The following is a 25,147-nucleotide window of genomic DNA, read 5'->3' as shown; positions in this document are numbered from 1 at the left end:
TTTGTCAGCAGGCGTCAGACAGGTGTTTCGGAAGCGTTTTTAACGCTTCTCAAACGCCTATGACAATTATGCACACAGTGCTGTTCACACTGAAATGTTAGTGTCGCGTCCATCGCAGCAAAACTGACGCCTCATGTCCAGTCAGGAGGAGTTGAAGCCTCCCATTCAAGTCTATGGTGCCGCTCCGCAAACGTCTGGCGGGCGGTTGATGTGCGGTTGCGATGCGGTTGCGGAGCGCTTAATACCATTTAACTTCATTAAAGGCATTTGTGGTGCTGTTTTAACGCTTGGCAAACGCCTATCAACTGCCTCAAAACCGCACATAGGGCATTTGGAGAGCATTTGGGGAGCGTTTGAGGAGCGTTAAAAACGCTTCCCAAACACCTGTCTAAGGCCTGTCAAACACTATAGGGGCATTTGGCAAGAGTTAGAAATAAAGTCAAATGTGAATGAGCCCTTACTTTATTAACCACCTCCCGTCCGACCGTTGTATATAAACGGCCGGACGGTGGCAGTGCAGGGTCGGGTGGCCGTTTATAAACGACCTCCCTGCCCCCTGCATGTCCGCACTCCCTGGGAGCGTGCAGTACCGCGATCCGGTGCCCGCTGTGTCCTCCGGACACAGTGGAACACCGATTGTCGCACGGAACTTCTCCGCAAGGTCCCGATCATGTGATCACTGATTGGCCAATCAGTGATCACATGCAGAGTAGTAAGCAAGATGTCACTTGTGACATCATTGCCTACTACGTGTGAAATCTGTAAATGATCACAGAGGTCACATGGTACAAGGCTATTCACAACAGCCTAGTACCATGTGACAAGCTGTGACCAATCACAGCTCACACACTATCTCTCAATGGCTGCAAGAATGCAGCCAGAGAGAAGGAGAAATGATTGCCTTTACAGCCTTTATGGGTGTAAAAGTGTAAAAAAAAAAAAAATCTTCATCACCCCCCACAAGTAGTACAGTGTCACCATAGTGACACTGCACTGCTAGGGTGACAGTATGTAAAAAAAATAATAATAATAATATAAAAAAATAAAATAAACATGTAAAAAAAATGTATAAAAATTATAATTTTTGGTTATAAACTAATTTGGGGTTTGTTTTTTTTTTACTAAAAAGATAACGGAATAAATTTTGGCCAAGATTTATGATGAAATATTATTTATTCGCAAAATTTTTTAAGAAAAATACTTTTTTTCAAAATTTTTGGACTTTTTCATTTACATAGCAAAGAAAAATAAAAATCCCAGTGGTGAATAAATACCACCAAAATAAAGCTTTATCTGTTTCAAAAAAATGCTAGAAAATTCATATGGGTACAGTGTTGCATGACTGCGCAATTGTCATTTAAAGTGTGATAGCGCTGAAAGCTGAAAATTGGCCTGGACAGGAAGGCGGTAAAAGTGTCCGGACTTGAAGTGGTTAATGTGCTCTGGGGTGACATTTTTTAATGCAATATTTAAACACTGACACTTTTCTAAGAAGATGAATAATAATGGTTATTGCCTGAAAAGACCCCATCACTGTTGTGTGCCTGGGCACTGGTGCTAATTATTCAGACTGGTGTTGTCCACTGTAAATTTGGAATTAAATTACAAAATATTATATGGACACCTCTGGATATGAGATGTTATTACATCATTTGTGAACTTTTGCCTGTCACGGTGATCTTAACATGCATCGCCTTAAAGCCGACATATATTTTTCATGGTAAAAATTCTGAATTCTGCATGACTCTAAAGCCAAAGCACATGTCCAGGTTCAACTTCCATTCATATTGAGGTCATGGAATCCAAGGAAGCAACTACATTTTTTTGCAACCACCAAATTTAATTACTGGTGAGCTGCATTATATTACATGTTGTTCTTGGATTTAGATAAACTTTATGTATTAGCAAAAGGTTAAGTAGGAAAATTGTAATTCAGTTTTTTGTTTACTTGTGAGGTTCCTCAAACTCACATTATAAGCAAATCAAAGAACACTAAAAACACAAACCGCTAAGCATTCCTCTTAACTCAGGCTGATAAGATTATTTATATCAAGTAGATCTCTATTACTTACATTAAGTATCTTAACCTTTTTTTACTGCATGATGCATATATGCATCGGCAGTAAAAGTGGGCTTTAACGCCCAGTCATCACATGTACGGTATGTGTTTTCAACAGCTCCTGGTCATGGCTTTCAATCAGGAGCCAGCGGTACATGTTCCCAATCATATGGCCGCTGAGAGAGCCAATCACAGAGGTCACATAATTGAGAAGCAACTTCACTTTCAGGCATTAAAGCTCATTTAAAAGGCCACCTGCAATCATCAACAAGGGCTTAAAGTTGCTGGAAAGACTAAACAAAACATTAAGGTGTGCTGTTATCAATATGGTTGATGTATCCAATGGACTGCCCATGTTGAACAATTATTGATCTACTGCTGTGTATAAAGAACTCTGCTGCAGGCTTTGACCTTATAAAACATAGTTATTGAATGACCTAGATTGTTTACTGTTTGAATTTGATTTGTTTTAAATAATGTTTATATTGTTTCCATAGCAAATCCTGATTTCACATGCAGTATTATGAGCTAATGTTTCATGGTAACAATTACATTTGTGGTCAGTAGTCAAAATGAGTGAATGATTTCCAAGTCTCAAATCAAATTTCATCCTCTTCTTTTCCTAAAGAATTTCCTCTGCAGGAAAATATATACATTAAAACCTAGAGGAGAATAAAATGCTATGGTATCCAGCATTGCATTGCTGGATCAGTACACATACACGGGTAGCGAAAATGACCCCTGATCTTGCCCAGAAAATCATACACTGATGGTCAATGTATATAATCCTAATTTGCCATGCATGTTTAAAGCATATAATTCTGCTTTTGTAAATTATCTTCCTATGCACAGAATTTATGTGTCAGAAAATGTCTAAAATAAATAATGTGACCAGCTTGATAAGCACTAAGATTTTCATGCACCAATCAAAGCAGCAAGTAAAAAAAATGGTATACAATATTGTCACTGATTGCCCCTATGGAACTCTCTGGACCTACTAAGGTACTGTGTATAGATGTTGGGTTATTATTTGGGCAACCTGTGGATGGACAGAGGGAGTGAGAGGGTGGAGTGACAGTACAGGGTTCTCCTTCTCCTAAGGAAGGAGATTAGACCTCCTTGCATGTGCAGGTATCACACGCATGTATACTTAATGTTAATCTTGTAATTACTGAGTGTAATGATGATGTTTTGTCAATGTTGAAGGCCACTCAGAGTGATGTGAAGTTGGCAGGGGTACAGTCTCTGGATGCTGAGCAAAGGAATGGTCTGGATAGGCCCTTTCCTTGCTTTCGGCCCAGAGGATTCTGCCACGATAAACCCCCAGCAGTTGTTTTTGTGTGTCACAGGACAGCTGGTTGGTACTTGTAGTCCCACAGATCAGTCAGCACTGGGAAATGATCAAAGTGTTGAAGCATTTACCAGGCTAGTTGTGAACTCTAATTTAAATGATCTACTAGTACACTTCCAGTATCAAAAACAACCATCATCAAAAAACTGGCTGAACAAATTATCTGACCTTACAGGAATGTTCTCATGTGGCCATTGCCAAATTTGTCCATATGCCGAAAAAAGTTGAATGTTTACTGGTACGGATAAAAACGCAGATTTTTGAGATTCGCAGCTTTATAAACTGCTCTACAAGCAGGGTTATATATATATGCTGGAATGTCCATGTAATAAATTATATATAAGTAAAACCAAAAGAGCGCTGCGGGTCCATATCGGTGAATATTTGAGGGACATTAAATGTAAAACTTCAACCATAGGAAAAAGACAGAATCCCCTGGCATTACATTTTAGGGAGGTTCATGGAGGTAAACTAGATGGCCTAAAAATAAAGGGTATTTTTTCCCTTAAACTATCCCTTAGATGTGGAGATTTTGATAAAATCTTACTCCAAAAAGAAAAATTTTGGATATATACTTTGGAAACACTTGTCCCCAAAGGTCTGAATACAGAACTTAACTTTGGGGTAATTCTTGAGTAAACTGTGTAAAATGAAGCCCTCTGTGATTGGTCTTTATAATATCCATATAATTTATATTTGTTTTGACCATGCCTTCTTATGAGTCAAATTATAGAATTAATAATGTGTTTATCCCAGTATAAAGTATGCCATGCTCTGAGGTTCTCCCTTTCAATCAGGGAGTAAAACACAATGACATAAAAATGTGCTTACTTGTGAGCTACTATGGTAGATCGTGATTCAATTAATCAATTTATTAAATAAATAAACCCACCTGTGGTTCGCTGACACTCACACTAACTCATCAAATAGTGCTATGTAACTAAAAATAATAATAAAGCAGTGTCGCGCTCCCATATATTAATATAAATTAAATAAAGATAAATATTAATTAATAAAAATTATACTGTGTATCACATATATCACTCTATAAAAATATCAATGTGCTAATTAATCTTAGTGAAAACAAAATTCATCATATCAATATATCCAAGTCCATATTTAAATATAAAAATTAAATAAAAATAAGAATTAGAAATAATAGTAGAAAAAATAATAAAAATGTGCACAAAGTCCTCTTCCAATTAATTCAGCATCAACAGGTGCCACTCCCAAAATCCACGTGCAGTGTGTGCTTAGTATGCGCTCACCTTGTATTTTGCCTAAGATAATAGGCAAATAACGCTTGTTGTCCTCATAGGACTGGTGTAACCTTATTCCTCCTTTTGTGAATATTCCTCCAGATATGAAATGGACCGTTGTAGTAATATAATATTCCACCTGGGGTCTCTCCACTCTATCAGTGTACTGTATAGAGGAAATGGATGGATAGATGGATCTCTCCCTTTTCCCTCCAGGGGTCTCCCTCCACCTTTGAATAGCCTCTATTGCGATGTATCTCAGATGGATATCATAGGTAATTTATTTAGTGATCAACTTTGCCACTCACATAATGACACTCTCCCATGAGCTAGTGAGAGCATTGCCTGTAGTATCTGCTATACTCGCCGTACTGATCGTGACGTCAGAGCCCCTCCCCTACGCGTTGCATCACCAGGTCACGTCCCCCTGAAGAAATCACGTGACCTGGTGAACTATGAGACATTGGAGCAGCTAGCAGGTGCCCACTATCTAATCGTCATGGACCGAGCAGAGGGTATGGGCCAATACCTCTAACATGGGAGGTTCAGGATGAGTCCACCTTCACCACCCCATGTGGCGTTCCTGAATTTACAGTAATGCTAGTTGGGGTTGAGAACGCTCCTGCCACCTCTCTGGGGGGTCATGAATGACCCACAGGGAGGGGTGGAATCTTGTGCGGTTGACTAACTTAGGGACCTTGCAGTGAACACCTTGGGCTCCTGTCACCAGTCTTGAACAAACTGCCAGTGCCTAGTTTGACAGTCAAACACTGTAACTGTCAGAGGCTGAGGTGATCATGGCCTGGCCTACTCCCCAAAACAAAAGGCCAGTTACATCATTCTTGGGTACAGTTGGCTAAAGTAAGATGCCAGCGTGCAACTACAATGGCTCAGCTGAACCTGTGATTGACCGACCAGAATTCACCTGTCCAGTTTCAGTGCCCACTGGGTCAGCTGCAGTACTGTGCCAGAATGACAAGACAGGAGAAAAATATCTCATCCTCTACCTATGCAGGTTACCTCCTGGCAGGTGCCAACCCTGAACCGAGTTGACTTGTGATCCGGTGGGCACCACCTACACTGCCACGTTATCTGGGTGTTACAGCAAACTGATGCTCACCAATCACAACCCACTTTGTTGGCCCAAAAGTATTGCTAGGGGAACAGCATGTTTCTCAGAAGGAACCTGGACCAAACCGCACAAGGGTGAACACCTTGGCAAGGCAGACCTGTATCCCGACAAGCCAAGCTGGCAGCAGGAGTCAGTTGCGTCAGGAGGGAAATTGCCGTTCCCTCCCATGACAACCACCTGAGGGGGGAGGTGTAATGGTCATGCATACCTGGCCTACCCTAATAGCTGTGTGTGTAGCAGCCATTTTGTTCACGTCACATGTCTCCTATGACATTTTTTCATAAGAGGGCATAGCACAGTGACGTTTTCCTCTCTCCCCCTCCTTTCAGCTTATACAATCCACACCATATTAGCTGCTGCCAGACCCCCCTTATCGGTCTGGTAATAGGACTAGTAGGGTCTTCAGTGACTAGAAAATTAACAGACATTGGTTTATAAATACCTTAGTTGGAATCAATAGAATACACATTCCTGATAGACTGGGTATCAACCAAGACTCTAAAAGTTTAGCATGATTCATAACTCATGAAATAATGACAGTCATATTCACCTTCATCAGTTATTGGGTATCATTTTGAACCCAAACACCCCTATGCTAGAAAGTACCAGAGAAGATTAGGCCTCCATACCCCTCCTAGGAAAAATAGATATCCAAGACCTGTAATATCTATATCCATTTTGAAGCTAATTTCATGCTGGACAATAATCTGTGTGTTAACAGACTGTTAACAGTAGATATTCAGAAATATGAATTCTTATGGAAAACTGTATTTGGGACTTGGTCATAAATAGGTGACCTCCCAGCAACCACCCCTTAAACCGGAAGATTGGTCAGATGGCATCTGTCAACACCCCCATCAAATCAAGGAACACCTAACTGGACTTGGGAGAGCTGTACAGTTGTGTATTCATTGAACTTTGCAACCCAGGACACTGTTAAGTATTCTTCATTTTCAACTCCTTTTTATTTCTCTGTTGCATTATTGTCTTTTTTTCTGTGTAATACCCTTTTTCTGTAAATATTTTATTTGCACCATTTTGACCTTTTTCATTAATAAACCATATTTTGAAAAGTGTTGAAATTGTCTCTAAGGCTTTAACTGCATACTAAAAGAATCACTGTCTCTTGAAGAATGTTACTGTAGTATAAATCTCTGAATATACCTGTCTGTGATGACAGTGCATGTTACAAGCATTTATTCTAAAATCATTGTTATTGCTAAGATTGTAAGTTTTCTCCTGCTCTGGTAAAAAGGTGGTGGTGGCAGTTTAAAGGGTTAATTGCTTAATTAGTGACAATCGATCTCAGGCTGCTGGCACCTAGATTGTGGTCCCACAAGCTGGAAAATCTTTGTGCAGGGTGCAGCTGAGAGTGGCATTGTTATGTAAGTTACAGTGCGGTGTGAGATTGGCCAGTCCTTTGTCCTGACTTAGTGAGAAGAGCTGTGTTTGTCACAGGTGGGGTGATATTTTTGAGAACTGTCAACATAGCAACTAAACAATACAGAAGATTAAGATTTTCTGCTGCAAATAGTTTGTGGTGAAGCGAGTCTTTTATGCTCAAACATATGTGCAATTTCCCCAGGATTCAGGTTATTAACCAATATTGGGTAGTCAGACTATTAGATTAGGTACAATCTCTTGTTACCATCCCCGAGGTGTAAATCCTGCATTGTGCTTCAAACTTTGCAGCCTATTCCAGTAGTTTGGGACTGTAAAGGTGCCACATGATGTTTTTGCAGCCTCACCTAAGCTGCCAAATATCTACTGTTTGCTGAAGGGCAAATTTTTCCTTGTGTCTCAAAGCTTGTGGCCTGTTCCAATGCCATGGAACTGTAAAGGTGCCACACAATGTTTCCACAGCCCCACTTCAGTTGCTAAATTTCTAACCTTTACTGCAGGGTAACACCTGCTTTTCTCAGTTGCTGAAAAATATACACTAATGTTTATTGCAAGATAAAACCTGCTACTTCACTCCCTCTGATATTGTGGGTTAACCAAGCTGCAGTTTCTGAACAATATTTGTGGTTATTGTATCTCAGATAAAACACTCTAATTTTTATTGCAAGATAAAACCTGCCTTGTTTTTTTTCTGTTTTATCTGCCTATTCTGTTTTATTTGCCTATTCAAGTACTGTCGGGTCATGTACTGTTCTGACGTCAGCCAATTTCTACAAAACACATAACCGAAGTCTATATTGTAAATATTTGAGGAATAATTGGGAATATTCACCCTTAGGTCATCACAGAGGATAAGGGGGCACTTCTTATGTCTTGAGGAAAAGAGATGTAATCAGTAAGAGAAATGTGGAATAGACTCCCTCAAGTGTTGGTTCTGGCAAGCTCAGTGGATTGCTTTAAAAAAGGCCTGAAGAGGCCTATGAAGATGAGAGGTGGTTTGGGTAATCTAGGGTTGTGGTTTTAGAAGTATTTCTGTGCACTTTACTTTGATATTTTGTTCAATTTTTAAAACCGTGCCATACAGTAGAGTTATGTGAAAAAAGAAGTTCCTTTGCCACTGTTCAATCTGCACAAAGTTGAGTGCTTTAGCTTTTTTAAAAGGGTAAACTTTCCTATTGTATTTAGATCTGTTGTGGCTGCTAACTCCAGTGGTCAATGCAGGCCTATTACTGATTAATAAAAAATCAGGTGTCATAGCCAAAACTACCTAAAAAGACTATTTTTCAAGTTGAAATGAATCAGATTGGGATGCTGAATACCATGTCACTGGCCTTGTCCGTAAAAATGTGCACTATTCTATACTACTACATACAGTGTAAAGGCATTCCCCAGAGTGTATTTTAAAGTACTGGTGTTTTTTCAATGCGGCTACTGAAAGTCACCCTGATGTGCAGTATTGTTAACTTTTTTTGCTTTGTTGAAGGTCCTCAAGGCAATGCCCATTTTCCCCTGCCGTTTTTTACAATAACTTGCCTATTAACCTTTAAAATGACAAATATTTGGATTTCATGGACTTCATGGACTTCTAGCAGGATTCCATGATACCTCATGAATGGAACCCAAGCAGATTTGCATCTTCCTAGTTCTTTACCTAAGTTACTATGTATGTTAATAGTGTTTGCATTTATGTAGCAATTTTGTGACTCTGGGTCAACTGATCTGCATTATTTCAACCCTAGCATGTGGTGTGAATTTATGCCCTGATGAAGCGTGGTGATAAAACCAGTAGGGCAGTTATGTACATTATAGGCTCAGTATGTGCTGTATCTCTTAAATAAAGACTTAATTGCGCAGCAATTGAGGCTCCTTAATATGAACTGTTTTTGCTTCTTTGTGGGGCTGATGGTAAGCACTGGCTTTGTTATTGAAGGTGACATCTTAGGGTGAAAATGGAAAAAGTCTTTAATTGCAAATTTATAGCACAGAATCATAACATATCCAAATTAAACCTTGAAAAAAATACATTTCATTTTTTCCCAGGACCTCCAAAAAGTAACATTTTTTATGATTGCTTTTATGAACTCTTCCTTTTACTTTGCATCATGTCCTTTATTTATATTGAAATCAATTAGAATAAAATCCCTGTAAGCATTACAAGAGCCAACAAGATTAGATCTCATTAGATCATAACAAAAATAAAACCTGGGTTAAAAATGTATTGCTTGACTTAGCTCATGTTTCATATTTTTTTTGTAGTCTTGTTGAACAGCAGTGTCTAAATTCTAGTAATATGATAGAGAAAACAAAACTATACAAATACATTATCCTGGAAGTTCTCCTTGTACCCTTCTATTTTCTTTTAACTTTTGTTTCTCTCTTTGCCCAGAAGTAAGACATTTGATCACGGGTTACTGTATTTCTATGATAATGAAAAAATAACACTAATACCAATTACAATGGACAATGTGGATTTTAGCACACAGCCAAATGCAAAGATAAGCCAGCTTACTTATCTTAATGTTGTATAGCAAGTGGAGTAGCTTTTTAAATGTATGTAAAATGTCCTCTGCAAAACATTAAAAGGAAAAGCCAGAAGCACTTAACTGAGAAACTGTACACAAACATTTATAGTGCATGTAATTAGAAAAAGTGGTGTGCTATAGGATTTGTGTGACACCCTATTTATTTTGTAATGTACACTGTGTACTTTTTCTTTGTTAGAGGGTATAAACAGTTTCTCTTTTCAAGTCTCTGGTGACACTGGCTAACCTCCTAGATGAAAGAGAATAAGCTGGTTTGTGAAATTCAGATTTGTTCCGCTTGGCTGTATCTGATGTAAAGCTTTTGTCCTTGTTGAAAATCTTTGTACGGAATTTTTTTATACATTTATTAGTGCAGAGAGTAGATAGAAACTTATCAAAACTTGCTTTTCTTTGTACTCAAATAACCTTTAGCTACCCCATTAATTCAGAATATTCTGGCACTCTTATATACAATGACCAACTACTGTGGTCACCACCTCTGACCAGCCACCTCCCAATTTTTGTAATTTGCTACTACTTAAGAGAAGCTGTCCATCAAAGTGGTCGACCAATAGTAGCAATGAGTGGTGGGAGGGGGTGGGCCATTGGTGAGGGCCCAAAGGGCCCTTGTATTTAAGCCTCCCACGGTGCACAAGAGAGCATCAGAAATGATGTGCAGTTGTATAGAAATAATATTCTTATGATTTACTGTGCTTAGTATCCATTAATGTCAAATAGAACTGAAACCCATTTAAGGTTGCATACCTTTTTTTAATTATATGTTATGATTTGTGACTTACTTTTCCATAAAATCCCTTAAAATACCTTTCTTCTTTTAGTGGAAATGTTACTTACTACCATCTTACCCCAGCAGTCTGTGCTGGTGTACCATGTACTTGCCATACCCCTCAACATGAGTGTCACTACACAGACTTGTAATGCCAAGAAGGAGAGATATAACTCAGATCAAGTCTGTACAGACATATTTTGACATCCTGCACAACAGCTGTAACAGGAAAGTGGAGTTAAGACTGAGAAATTGGAAGTTGTTAGTACATAGTCTTTCTTACTGCTATGTATGTATGTGGCTTCAATTGGGCTTTAATGATTTATTTGATAAAAGATTGCTAACTTTTTTAATCTTGTAAATCAAACAGTGCTGGATCAGGTGTCATATCAGTTTACTTGTACACAATGGGGTTGATTTACTAAAACTGGAGAGTGCAAAATCTGGTGCAGCTGTGCATCATAGCCAATCAGCTTCTAATTAGCTTGTTCATTTAAGATTTGACAAAAGAACCTGGAAGCTGATTGGTTTCTATGCAGAGCTGCATCAGATTGTGTACTGTCCAGTTTTAGGAAATCAACCCCAATGTGGTTTGGGGAAAATGGGTGCTTGTTTACTGTGGCAGACCTTTGGTTTTAGGTGTACTGACCAAGAGGACATAAAACATAAAATGTAAGTACAAATTACACCATACAACCATGATGTGTGCCACACCCTGCAGTCCTGCTACCCTATGCTGTCTATGCTAAAATCTGGTCATGGCTGCTAATAGTTTAATAGACAGCAATATAGTAGTGATGATGGAAGTGGAAAGTCGATGGAATTCTATGTCTTCTAGTTCAACTCCTGTTTCAAAGCCACAAAACATCTAATAAGTGATCTGTGAATAGATGAATGAACATATCTAACCAAAAAGATATCAAGTTTGGCAGTGTCTTTTTGCTATAACAGCCCTCACTAAATGGTGGACCGCGATCCATGCACGGACTGAATGACAGTCCTATCCATACCACGGCTCTGCCATTTAGCAGCTTGGGTGTCCTGTCTCAGGTGGTATCGTTCTTTCATGAAAAGTTGGGCAGCTCCTGCCCTCTGTCTGAAAATATCGCACCTTCTGCCTTCTATCTTCTGGAAAGTATGAGTGCTGTGCTGGCAGTGGGGGAAGGAGTGCTGTGCAAGGTAAGATTGGAAAGGAGAAGAGAGTTGTGATTGACAAGGAGATGTGATGTAAGGGAAAGGAAATTCACATAATGTGGACTGCGGTGCAAGTAAGGGGGATGGAACTGTGAAGGGGACTATGGTGGAAGTAAGGGGGGACTGTAAAGAGGACTGGGGTGCAAAGAAGGGGGGGCTGTGAAGAGAACTGGGGTGCAAGTAAGAGGGGTTTGAAGGGGACTGGGGTGCATGTAAGGGGGCTTTGAAGAGGACTGGGGTGTAAGTAATGGGGATTGTGAAGGGGACTGGGATGCTTGTAAGGGGTTCTGTAAAGAGGACTGGGAGCAAGTAAGGAGAACTGTAAAGAGGACTGGGGTGCAAAGAAGGGGGCTGTGGAGGGGACTGCTGTGCAAGTAAGTGGGGCTTTGAAGAGGGCTTGGGTGCAAGTAAGGGGGACTGTGAAGGAGACTTTGGAGCAAGTAAGGGGGACTTTGAAGGGGACTGGAGTGAAAAGAAGGGGGCTGTGAAGGGGACTGTTGTGAAAAGAAGGGGGCTGTGAATGGGACTGGGGTGCAAGTAAGAGGGGGCTGTGAGGGGGTCTGGGATTCAAGTAAGGGGGGCTGTGAAGGTTTACTGGGTGCAAGGAAGGGGGGCTGTAATATGAAGTGGTGACAGAGATCACTGATATGAAGGGGAGGAGGACTGTGATGTGAGGTGTGGGGCTAAGAACACTGATGTAACATTGGGAGGTCTGTAATATAAGGAAGGGGGCTGTGATGTGAAGGGATTACAGAGGACATTGAAGTAAAGGAGGGGCTGTGATGTAAAAAAGGGCTGTATTGTAAAGAGAGTGCTGTAGTGTAAAGTGGGCTGTATTATAAAGGCGGGTGTTGTGACGTAAAGAGGAGTGTATATTAAAGGGGTGCTGTGATGTAAAGGGGGGCACTGTAATGTAAAGGGGGGGGCTTTATTGTAAAGGGGGTATTGTGATTTAAAGAGGGGATTCTGCAATGCAAAAGGGGGCCCTGTGATGTAAACGGGGATCTGTGATGTGAAGAGGGCTGTGGTGTAAAGGGAAGGACTGATGACACTGATGTAAATGGGAAACTGTATTGTATTCTGAAGTGTGATCCCTGATATGAAGTGTGATCCCAAGTTATAGCACAAACATGAGACTCTGACCTCTGCTTGATGAAAATTCTAATGACCGAACCTCCATTAATTTTAATTCAATACCTGTGCTCTATAAGTACTTAAAGTGCCACTAAAGCCTGCAGCTATCAAGAAGAAAGAACCACATTTCCTAGCTGTACAAAAGTGTTGTTGCATTGGCAAGGTCTTCCTCTGTTTCTTCTTATAAGATGCCTAAACACATTTCCCTCCAGCTCCAAGACTTAAAAACACTTCTGATTTGCACCGCTGTGCAATACAAAAGATCCCAACTCCCGGTCTGAGTGTGATTTCTATTTTGCTGGACAAAATTATGCATGTGGGACAATAATATAAGGATACATTAGGATAGTTACAATATCAGTATTTTAAAATGCATGCTTTTATGTTGAACACAGAAATAATCTAAAATGCTTAGAAAATATTCTTAACCTATCCTCTACAGAGGTTCAGGTGAATAGCTGTAAATTGATACTAAAAATACAGAGAACCAAATTAAATCATACATAGGTAGAGCATTGTTCTCAGGAGATCATTCACCAAACACTTGGACTAGGCAGAGAATTGCTAGTGTGTGCTTCTTGTGTGAACAAAAAAGTGCCCCCCTACATCCCCCATCCTTAACCTGACTCTTAAGATAACCATAATACTTTTATTTTCTTTCAAAGGTTAAAATAAAAGCCTGGTGATTTTTTTTTTAGGAGGTTGTGCACTAACTTGAATATGGAATAATATGAAGATGTGCTATATCTGGAGATTCACTGGTTATAATAAGGACATATACAGTGTGTTTCAAAAAGAATGGTCTGATTTTAAAACCTTATATCTGTGGAACCATGCACCACCAATAAATGAAACCTGTACTATTTGAATGGGTGTGGACTAATTTTTCTAATGATAACCGCTAGATAACACTACTAGCTCCCAAAAAGACGTTAACCTCAGTTGTTAACAAGATGGCATCTATGCATCCTGAAGGCACTTTGTGTTCTCCAATTTAGCAAGACTGAGTCTGTAATAAGTGCAGAGCGCGTTTCGACAGCGTTTTAGGATTGATCCACCAGTGGCAAAGAATATTCATCACTGGTATCAACAATTTGAAGAATCGGGTGTTTATGTAAGGGGAAGAGTCCAGGGCGATCACGCACTGCAAAGGAAAGAGTGCAAAGAATTAATGAGGCTTTTCAGCAAAGTCTGCACAAGTCCGCTCATCGTGCTAGCTGATAACTTGCGATTCCTCACACGACTGTTTGATGTGTGTTAAGACGATGTTTGCTTCTGAGGCCATACTGATTGCAACTGATGCAAGCTCTTCATCTAAGTGACAGCAGAAAATGTTTAGATATCTGTCATATGCTCTTAGACGACATGGAGGACAACAGATTCTTACCATGGTTGATTTTTAGTGATGAAGCAATGCTTCATCTAAACAGTAAAGTTTTGCATCACATGTTCGCATATGGGGACTTGAGAAGCCACATGTACCGCATGAGTGACATTCATCAAAAAGGAATGTGGTTTGTGCGGTTTAGTTTATAAAAAATTATGGATCTATCTTTTTTGAGGGAAACACTTTTACGAGACATTCCGTTAACACACCCAGCGCTTTTCCCAGTGCGCCCCCGTGGATGGTGGTCTTTACAAGACATTCCTATCTTGAACTGCTGAAGGATTGGCTTTTTCTCACAACTTAAGACTCTTAAGATTTCATTTTTCAGCAAGACAGAGCACCTCCACATTGGCACAACCAAGTTTGTCGGTTTCTAAATTAAACATTGCCTGAGTGTTGGATAGGTCACAGGGGACCCCAGGACTTGGTACTAAACTCTTGGCCCCCCAAGATCTTCAGATATTACATTCTGTGACTTTAGCTTGTGGGGATATGTAAAACAATGTGTTTGTTCCACCATTACCCACTGTCTTGGATGAGCTGCGAAACAGAATCACAGTTGCAGTAAATTCTGTGGAAGAAGACACTCTCAGAGGGGATGGGGACCAATTCAGCTATTGTCTTAATGTTATCTATGCAACAGATGGAGGGCAAATAGAGCATTGATAACATGGTGAGTGAAACTTGAGGCCTTAATAGTTTGTAATTTGTGATGTAACTGCAACACATTTTCATTATTAAATATAACTATTTGCAATCAGGTCATTCTTTTTAAAGCACACTGGACTTCATTACACTGGGGATTTTTTTTATACTCGGACGTTTTGTATGTTTTTGTTCTGTTTGGGATATACAGAATTTGTGGATAAGCACCTTATTTCACTGTAAGTGGTTGGGGTGTATTGTGTTTCTTACATTCTTTGATTTGTTTATACTGTGGTCAGGGGGGCTTCTAGTTAATATTGAGAGACTGCAGGTGGCCTCTGGTCATGTACCCCACTCCTTTCAATAAAATAAGAAATAGGACAAAGACAGAAATGGAAATCAAACATTGAGCTAAACCTGTATGGATGTTAATTGAACCCTTTTTATCCAAACTCCTAAAACCAGTGTAGGGTATGGTCAGTTTAGAAGCATGTGGAATATGCTGTACTATAGAGGAAATGACTAACATTCTACAATAGACATATTACAGTACATACAATAGTGCTGGACATTTATTTTGTAAGGATCTACTGTACACCCAAGAACTGCAAAATATGTAAGATGCTAAAGCTAACAATAGTCTTTATGGTATGTGGATCTTGCATTTGTCTGGGTTCCATAAAATAGTCTATACCTCTTGTGTGATGAATGACAGACTCCATAATGACACTTATAATTTTTCTTTCAATGTCAACACATTCCTGAATAGTTAAATTTAGAACCCTGCAACTTGTCTTAGAATTCTACTACCTTTATCTGTCAGCATGATAGCCAATGTCAACACCATAAATATAATCTTCCCTTATCATTCTGAACACTTCAGCTGCCATCATGGTATTGAGGAATGTGCACAAGAACTGGCTGCGTGGAGACTGTAAAGTGCAATATTGTATGATTTGTTGCTTCATGTCTTACTATTCTTAACTGGATAGGGTCCTGTTGTCTGGATTGTGTCTATTTGTCACTTTAAACACAAATTATTGCCTGTCTGATGTTTAATAAAAGGTTTGTTTTTGTTTTTTTTATTTTAACATAAATAGCTGAAAGTCTGCATCTCCCTAGCTGACTCAAGGTGTAGTCATGTGTGAATTTCAAGCAAAATATTAAAAACATTTATAACTAAAAAAGTTGAATGGAATATATCATAATCACACTATAATTGTTTCTAGTCAATTGTACATGGAATTTATTTAAAGGGTATACATTTGTTAGCAGATTTATTATCATCTTTAATATCTATGTGAAATATTTATTTTTGTAAATAAAAATAGATTACTGGATAAACCCATGACACTGGTGCCTTGGAGCTTTATGGGTTGTCGAAAGAGAGGACACAGTAGAAGCTGTTTGCCCAGCTGTATGCCTTGTCAAGTTTATTGACTGAGAGATGATGAGTGTTACACTGGTGCATATATTTCTGTGTGCTGCAAAATATCTGCTGTTTAAAGGAAACGTATTCTTTAAAAAAATATATATTTATATATTTTATTTATTTTTAATTTAAGATATACAGTACTTGTAAAAGAGAATCACTGTTCAATCCATGTTAATAATCTTATCAGTATATACTTAGGTTCTAAAAACCTTATATCTTATCATTGTAATATACATGTATATAGGGGCAGCCATATATTACGCAAATTCTGTTTCCTACTTTACCTTGCTACTCAGTTGATGTGCTGACATGGACTGATGTACTAAAAGATTTGAGAATCTTCACACAAAACATTGTGTGAAAATCAACTTCAATTATCTAAGCATGTGAAAGACAAAATCCACTGTCAATACCCAATGATGTGTGGATAAAATAAGTAATCAGGAATGCACTTTACATATGATTGAATAATTTAAGTGGATATTAACACAATTTATTGTATGAAGTATTCCATCTCCTTTAATAAATCAAACTCCTTATCTTAAAAATGGATAAAGGAAATATATAATACATATGCTACCATTGCTGAAGTCTCCATTTTAAAATACTAGTTTCCAGGCTTTTATTCTGATCCAAAGGCCTCAGTTCTGATCCTAAATGAGTATGAAGATAAGGACTTCTGACTTCACAAATATTTCCAGGTTAGTGATCTGTAATCTAAGGAGACCAAACAGCCATTTTAGGAAAAATATCAGTGATATTATTTCCTATATTTGTCTTAGCAGAAATGTATAAGGTGGAATTAAACTAAAAAAAAACAGACATGTAGGATTATGACAGAGCAGACCCAATGGTCTTGTCTGTCATAAACTCTTCTCCCAGCCTGCCAGCGTTAATGTACACTGATGTATAGCTCAACATACATTTACAGCACACCCTCTGTGCTCTGTTGATGTGAGTCCTGTGTACATGCACAGGTGTGAAATCATTGTGGTCTGGCCAATCAAAAAGTCTGAACTTGGAAGGAATCCTAGGTGAAGATTGAGGCATCTCTGACACTGGAGAGCACTGACAGTGCAGCTTTGGAAAGTATTGTTTATCAGGTAAATCTGCTACAATGTGGTGCATACTAGTATATTATGGAATAAAGTTCCTGGGAATTATTTTTGTAGGCAGAGGTTTAAATCCACTTGAAAGGAAAAGGGTCCTATATTCCTCTCCCCAAGCAGCATATACTCACCTTTCAATTGCTTCCCCACTGCTCTATTCAGCCTCTGAGAGCTTAGAAAAATACCCCCACTTCTGGGTATGAGTGAGCAGGTGACTCAATCTCTCTCTTTTCTGACAGCATTGGTGCATCTTTATTGACCCAGCGCTGTCATGGGAGTGAGGAATGAGTCCAACACGTTGGTGTGAAACATACACATGGCTTTCTTTCCCTGATACCAGCAGCCGAAGAGAGGGTGAAAGGGAGGAAAGATGAGTACATGGTGCTCAGGATGGGGAATTAAATAATTCTGTTTCTTTGCCTTGCGAGGTTGAGTAGATGAAGCTTTCAGCACTCTCATACTTTGACTGACAATGACTCAGTCATGCAACATTGTACCCACATTACATTTTTGTCCTTTTTTTCCACACAAATAGAGTTTCCTTTTGGTAGTATTTAATCAGCACTGGTTTTTTTATTTTTTTGCGCTATAAATGAAAAAAGACAAAAAAATTGGAAAAAAAAACACATTTTTCTTCACTTCTGTTGTAAATTTTTGTAGTAATTATTCTTCATAAATTTTGGTCAGAGTTTATACTGCTGCATTTCTTTGGTAAAAATAATCAAAATCTGTCTATATTATTTGGTATGTGTAAAAGTTAGTCTACAAGCTAGGGTATCAATCATTGGAAATTGATCACACCTGATGCACTGATGTCCTCATTTTTTTCATTTCTTGAGACACTAACAAGCCAGGACAGTACAAATACCCCCCAAATTACTTCTTTTTGGAAAGTAGACGGTCCAAGGTATTTAGTAAGAAGCATAGTGAGTTTTTTGAAGTTGTCATTTTTTCCCACAATTCTATTGAAAATTAAGGGTTTTTTTTTGTTCCACAAAATTGTCATAGTAACAGGTTATTTCTCTCACACAACATATACATACTTGCAACTACACCCCAAAACCACATTCTGCTATGCCTCCTGAGTATGGGGATACCACATATGTGAGACTTTTTTCACAGCCTAGCCACATAGAGAGGCCCAATATGGCAAGGAGCACCGACAGGTGTCCTAGGGGTATAAATTACACATTTAATTTCCTGACTGCCTATTACACCTTTGAAGGCCCTGGAGCACCAAGAGAAGCAAACACTCCAACTTATTTTTTGAGAGGCATAATGAGTCTTTTGAACATGTGCTTTTTTTCCACAAGTTTTCGGAAAATGTGAAAAGAAAATGAAACCGTATTTTTTTTTTTCACAATGTTGTCCATTTATAAGATATTTTCAACACATAGCATGTACATACCACAAATTACACCCCAAAATACATTCTGCTATTCCTCCTAAGTATGGGGATGCCACAGGTGTGAGACTTTTCCACAGCCTGGCCACAAAGAGCCCAAACACACAAGTAGCACCTTTAGGCCTTCATGTGATGCTCATGTAATTTATAATTAAACTCACCTGCATCAATTAACAGGTGCTGACAATATGGAAATCACACCAGCAACCAGTTAAAATGGTAAAAAAATGACTCATCGTTTCTGTGTGCCACATGGAGCATGGAGAAGAGAAAGAGCAGCAAAGAATTGTCTGAGGATTTGAGAACAAACATTGTGGAAAAGTATGGACAATCTCAAGGTTACAAGTTAATCTACAGAGATCTTAATGTTCCTGTGTCCACTGTGACCAACATTGTCAAGAAGTTTACAGCCCATGACACTGTAGCTGATCTCCCTGGACGGACAAAAGAGAACAACTGATCAAAGATTGCAATGAAGTATTGTTCGAATGGTAGATAAAGAACCTCAATCAACTTCCAGACAAATTCAAGCTGACCTTCAGGCACAGGGTACAACTGTGACCATCTGAATGAAAAGTGGCGCTATGGCAAAAGACCCAGGAGGACCTCACTGCTGACACAGAAACATAAAAAAGCCAGATTGGAGTTTGTCAAAACTTACCTGAGGAAGCCAAAATCCCTTTGAGAGAATGTGCTGTAGACAGACTAAGCAAAATTACAGCTTTTTGGTAAAGCCTATCATTCTAGTGTTCTCAGAAAAAGAAATGACGCCTTTAAAGAAAAGAATACATGGCATTATGAAATATGAAGACTACCAAAGAATTCTGGGGTGTAATGTAGGGCCCAGTGTCAGAAAGTTGGGTCTCCGTCAGAGGTCATGGGTCTTACAGCAGGACAATGACCCAGAGTACACATCAAAAGGCACCCAGAAATGGTTTCAGACAAAGCGCTGGAGAGGACTCAATTGACCAGAAATGAGTCCAGATCTCAATCCCATAGAGCACCTGTGGAGAGATCTCAAAACAGCAGTTAGGGAAAAAGAACCCTTCCGAGAGACCTGGAGCAGTTGTCGAAAGAAGAGTGGTCCAAAATTCCAGCAGAGGGATGTAAGAAACTCATTGATGGGTACAGGAAGCAATTGATTTCAGTTATTTTTTCCAAGAGGCATGCCACCAAAAATTAAATTGAGGGTGCCAATAATTTTGTCCAGTTCATTTTTGGGGTTTCGCATGGGGTTCCCCTCTTTTTCTTCAATTTAAATAGGGACATGTGTTTTTCCAGTACGCTTTTGGTGTGTTTCAGTGCATTTTTGATGCATTTTACCACGCTCCAATATAGTGCTGTGCAGAGAAAATGCAGCATGTTCTACTTTTTCTTCTGCAACCGGAATACACTCAAACTGCAAGCACTGATGTGAACTATTGACAACCATATAACCTACTTTCCGTGCGTTTTGGATGCAGAAAAAAGCAACTGGTCCTTCGTGTTTTGTGTCTTCCCTTTTTTGTGCTATATCAATACAAACAAAAGAAATAAACATGAGAATGCCTAAACATTTGTAATTGCAACAATTTTCTGGACAAAGTGGTACATTATCTGACAGGAATGAAGGGGTGACAATATTTTTGGGTATGACTGAATATACAGTGTGTATATATATGTGTGTGTGTGTATACTGTATTTATATCACACTCACACACACTACAGTATAGCAGATGCTGCGTGCTTCAAAGCCATGGTCTGTCTGATTGACTTTTTGGACTGAGCCATCTCATGATGGGTTGCTGGGATGAGTCACTGCTGTTTTTACATTCACGTGTTTACAGAACTGTAAATAACAGGTTTACATCAATGAAGCAAACGAAGAATCTGAAACTAAAAAATAGCCTAAAGCTCTACATGCTGGCTTATATAAGGACTGCAAAATACTAATATGCAACATAATAATTTTCTGACAAAGAATGAAAATAGTTTTTTCTTTAGACAAATTATGTAGAAAAAAAAGGAATATGTATACCCTTTAAGTTAAATACTGCAATTATATCTCAAAGCATATTGCTAGCCTTAGGGTACATTCAGACTTGTGAATGGCCATGATTAGCCATGAGAACCCCAGTAGGGGTTCCCACAATTAGCTAGAGTAGGTAGCCCCATTGAAAGCCGGCTTCCAGCTCTCACAACTAGTCACACTCACTTGCATGTAATCTCTCAAACAGCGAATACATAGGAGTGATTAGCCCTGGATGCAGACTACCTGCATCCAGGGCCGACCACTCACCAGGGTGCATTCTCAAGTGTGAATGCATTCTTACTCTTAGATTTTTTGATAACCTGGCCTGTCAGACATACAGGGAACACTGGGCTTGGAAACAAATCCCCGCCTAGAGGCTGGGTTCACACTGATGCGGTGCAGAATTTGCAGTTTTCTGTGCAAACTCCGCACTGCATCAGAATCTCACCCCATTCATACGAACCGCTGTGTTCCTGTGTGAATCACATGCGATATACCACACCACATATATGTGAACCCAGCCAGACAGTTGTCACAGGAACAAGTGTTTTCATTGGAAGGTTCCCCTCTATTCTTGTTTTGGTGGCAACACAAACCATTCAACATAATTAGTGACCAGGGGCGGACTGACAACTCATGGGGCTCCTGGGCAATAGGAGATCATGGGGCCCCTGTGTCCTCACCTACACCCAAAAAAGCCTATGAAAAAGCCAATGAAAGGTACCAGGGGCATCTCATGGGGCCCCCTACTGACCCCGGGCCCTCAGGCAGTGCTCGTATGGTCAGTCCGCCCCTGTTAGTGACAGTGAATCTCCCTAACAGACAGCAATGAAAATCATTAAACTAAATTTTCTAGAAAACTAGTTAAAGTCTTGATTTCTGAGCACAGTGGATGGAATTGTGCTGGACTGTAATTCTTCATGTGAGACAATGCCATAGCTCACGCAGCAGTCTGTGAAATATACAACAGTAACCAACTGATGTGAAGCCTTGGGGCTGCAGCAGTCTTCAGTTGGGAAACTTGCCTTAGGAAATGTGTGATTGTCTGTCTATAATTAATTAAGCACATGGTGCTCCTGTGACTTGTTACAACATCTATAATTGTGGTATTTGTCTGTCTGGTGCAATACTAAAATTATAGTTGCAATTACATTCATTGCAGCTTGTAGGCTATACTACAGATGGACTTCCAGCAAAGACATTGCTAGCTGGGTTTCGCTGTTGTTTGACATTTTAGATGAACCCCTTTGTGCTGACGTCACCTGGCCCTTTAAGAGCTTCTAGATGCCAGGAGGCGGGCATTTGGGTCATGTGACCGCTGTAATGGCTCTCACAGCGGTCACATGATCGGGAAGCTCCTGATGGCAAGTATGCATCAGAAGTTTACTGATCCCTGTTGGCTACCATGCTGGGAGTGTGCTGGGAGTGTGCTGCGAGTATGCAGGGAGTGCGCTCTCAGCATGGTAAGTTGTTTATACATGGCCACATATATGTGGCCACTTAGCATTAAGACCCATTTGCTGAGGGGCCGCATATAAGTGTACATCCGGCAGAAAGTGGTTAAAATGTACTTTAGTTTACTTTAGTTCCTGCTGAATCAGCCAAAATTTGAACTATGAGTGGCCCTGTTGGTACCACCCAGCTCGATAAAAGTCGACTGAAAAATCTAAATTTTGGGGCAAGCAGATACTGCATTCTGTCAGATGTACTAATGGTTCAGGTGTTCAGACATCTGTCTAAATATAATGGCCAGCAGGGGAGATTCTCTTATCTACATTATTTAGCTTGGATGGAGGAATCAACTGATTTCTTTTGCTCATCCCATAGAGCTGAGCAAGAGAAATATAAACATTTATCGGTAGCACTACACTTATATTTTTAGATATCCTTTCTTATCAGATATACAGAGAATGCTGGGCTTTGATACACATTACCTGCTTTTCAGTGTTTGGACTAACCACTGTGGACAGCCAGTATAGACAATATTTAAAATTTAGGCTTTTTTCTGCTTGTAGATACATTTCCAGTGAGCATGGACTAACGTGACCGTAATGAACATCTATTAGTGACATTAAAGGGGAACAGAAGTTCCACAATGATACACTGTGAGCAGGCAGGCATTGTATTGCAGAAGAGACATTGCATACCTACCAATTCGTAGCAATCCCTGAAGTGTAAACTGAGCTGCACATGAGCAGTTCAGCTTACAGCAGCAGTGTCGATCCCATGTGCTGGGCTGACTAGCTCCTGAACATGCACAGGAGCGGCATCATTCCGCACTGGCCAATGAAGATGGCTGAAACGCGGCACATAGAAGGTGCTGGTGAGGGAGCACTAGGAAGATGAGTATCCTCCCTTTAGACCAACCTTAATAAAAAAACAGGACTTGCTCTGCTGCAAATATATTTTCAAGGAGTCTAGCTTGTCACAAATGTATGTCAACCTGGACTAACTCAGACATCATGCCCTATTCAATGAAGAGTCCTTTTTCAGGAGCAGATTCTTGAGTACAGTACCCTATAGGAACCAATCAGAATCCAAAGGACAGAGTTGACTTTAGGGTGAATCTAGATTGGTTGCAATAGGTTTCTGCAGTCAAAGTTTATATAAAGCTTTTATATGTAGTGTTTTCATATCAATACAATTACAGTATACAAAAGGAGTTACAGAAAAAGGGTAATGCAGAATACACAAATAGTGCAACCAAATGTGTATTTTGTTTTTTTTTGTTTTTATTTTTAATACAATATTAAAGGATGTATTAACATTTGGATATACACCATTTTAAATGCAATCCAGGGTTGGCTGCATTACTAATAGTTTGAGAAAATAGGTGCATGCATATGCTATAGGTCTAACAATGATGCAGTTTGTTTGTGAAATGGAAATGAAGGTTGTAAGGTAGAAAAGATGGAGAAGAGGAGAAGAGTGGTGATGTAGAAGAGAGGAGAAAAAGAAGAGGATTTGAGGGGAGAAAGGTGAGAGATGTTATCAACCCTCACTGGCCCATTCATGTTAGATCTTTCATTTCATTCAGGGCTTATAGGATTGAGTTCATGTTAATGATTTGAGCATTATCTAGAGCGACCAGGTATGGGCAAAGCAATTAGAGCAATTTCCATCCTTGCCACTAATTGCTCCATGCACAATATGAGGCCAATTTCCTGAACCTATTCCATTTTTGAGGGAGAAGTTTGTTTGCACCAATGTCTTTAATGGCAGCCAGATCTGCAATAACCAAAGTTAAAATGTCTTTTTTGGTGTTACTGATAGATCTGAGTAGCATTGAGAGTAGTGTGATTGCTATAGTATAAGGAATTGTCCTTCCCTTGATATTGTATTATATAGAATGTATAGTATTCTAGAACTGAAGTATTAGAGCACATTCACACCAGATGTGCGACACTGTTCCATATCGGGTAAGCCATCACCAACATCCATATATCATCTGGGGGTTGTCGGGGTTAAACAGTGAAGCCATGAGGAGTAGCACTGCAACCTTATGAGTATTTTCAAGCTTAAGTGTGAGAGAGTTTCTGGGTTAGGATAAATCTTATTGAGCAGTCTGCAAGGGAAAGGTTTATGTTTAGTTCCTGTTCCCATTTTGTTGTGTAGTTAGGCACAGAAGGTTGGGAGGCCAGCTGGAGTACATTATATAAGCTGGAAATCACATGAGTTGTAGAATTATCTTTGAGAAAGTGTTCCTCCTAAGGGGATGGGTTCCGTAAAAGGCCCATCTTTCAAACAAAAAGGAAATAAACAAGTGGATCTAGCAGTTAAACCATGATACTTCAGCAGTTTTATATAACGTGTGCAGTATCTTTAACAATTTGCTAAACAATTGGTGGCAAGGAGGTACTGTAACTGTAAAATCAAGCCTTGAGTAAGAAGAACAAATCTTGAAGAATGGAATGAACAACTTCAAGAAATTTTGGGCATCCACAGTGTTAAATAAGTAAAGGCAAAACTTTTTCTTTTAGTTTTGGATAGAGTGGAGAAGGATTAGAACAGCTGTCAGTTTTTATTGCTGTTTGTACCCCCATTAGATAGATTCACCCTCGCTATTTGTCCTTATTACCATTATCATGGAAAGTAAAAAGCAAATGAAAATCACTAATATTGGGTTGACTCCAGAAAAGCAATAGAGGGGAAATCTTCCAATGGGGGTACAAATTCTGGTGACCCTAGTGACACCAAAAGATTCCCTCACTTTGGAGGGGTTTCCTCTCACTTCCTCTCTTGGCTATGGAACAAGAAATGAAGGGAAATCTCTCCAATGGGACACAGATGGTGAAAAAAACTTGTCAGGGGTTATA

General features: G+C 39.4%; 1 protein-coding gene across 10 annotated transcripts in view; it reads left to right on the top strand.

Annotated features, from left to right (window-relative positions):
* Positions 1-25,147, top strand: part of LOC149474438 (uncharacterized) — a 174,563-nt gene that overhangs the window by 103,403 nt on the left and 46,013 nt on the right. The gene's annotated exons all lie outside the window — the stretch shown is intronic.

Source organism: Staurois parvus, unplaced genomic scaffold, assembly GCF_062004578.1.
Source record: "Staurois parvus isolate SC_StPar_1 unplaced genomic scaffold, SC_StPar_1.0 ptg000004l, whole genome shotgun sequence".
NCBI classification, from domain to species: domain Eukaryota; kingdom Metazoa; phylum Chordata; class Amphibia; order Anura; family Ranidae; genus Staurois; species Staurois parvus.
This window is presented reverse-complemented; position numbering and strand designations above follow the sequence as displayed.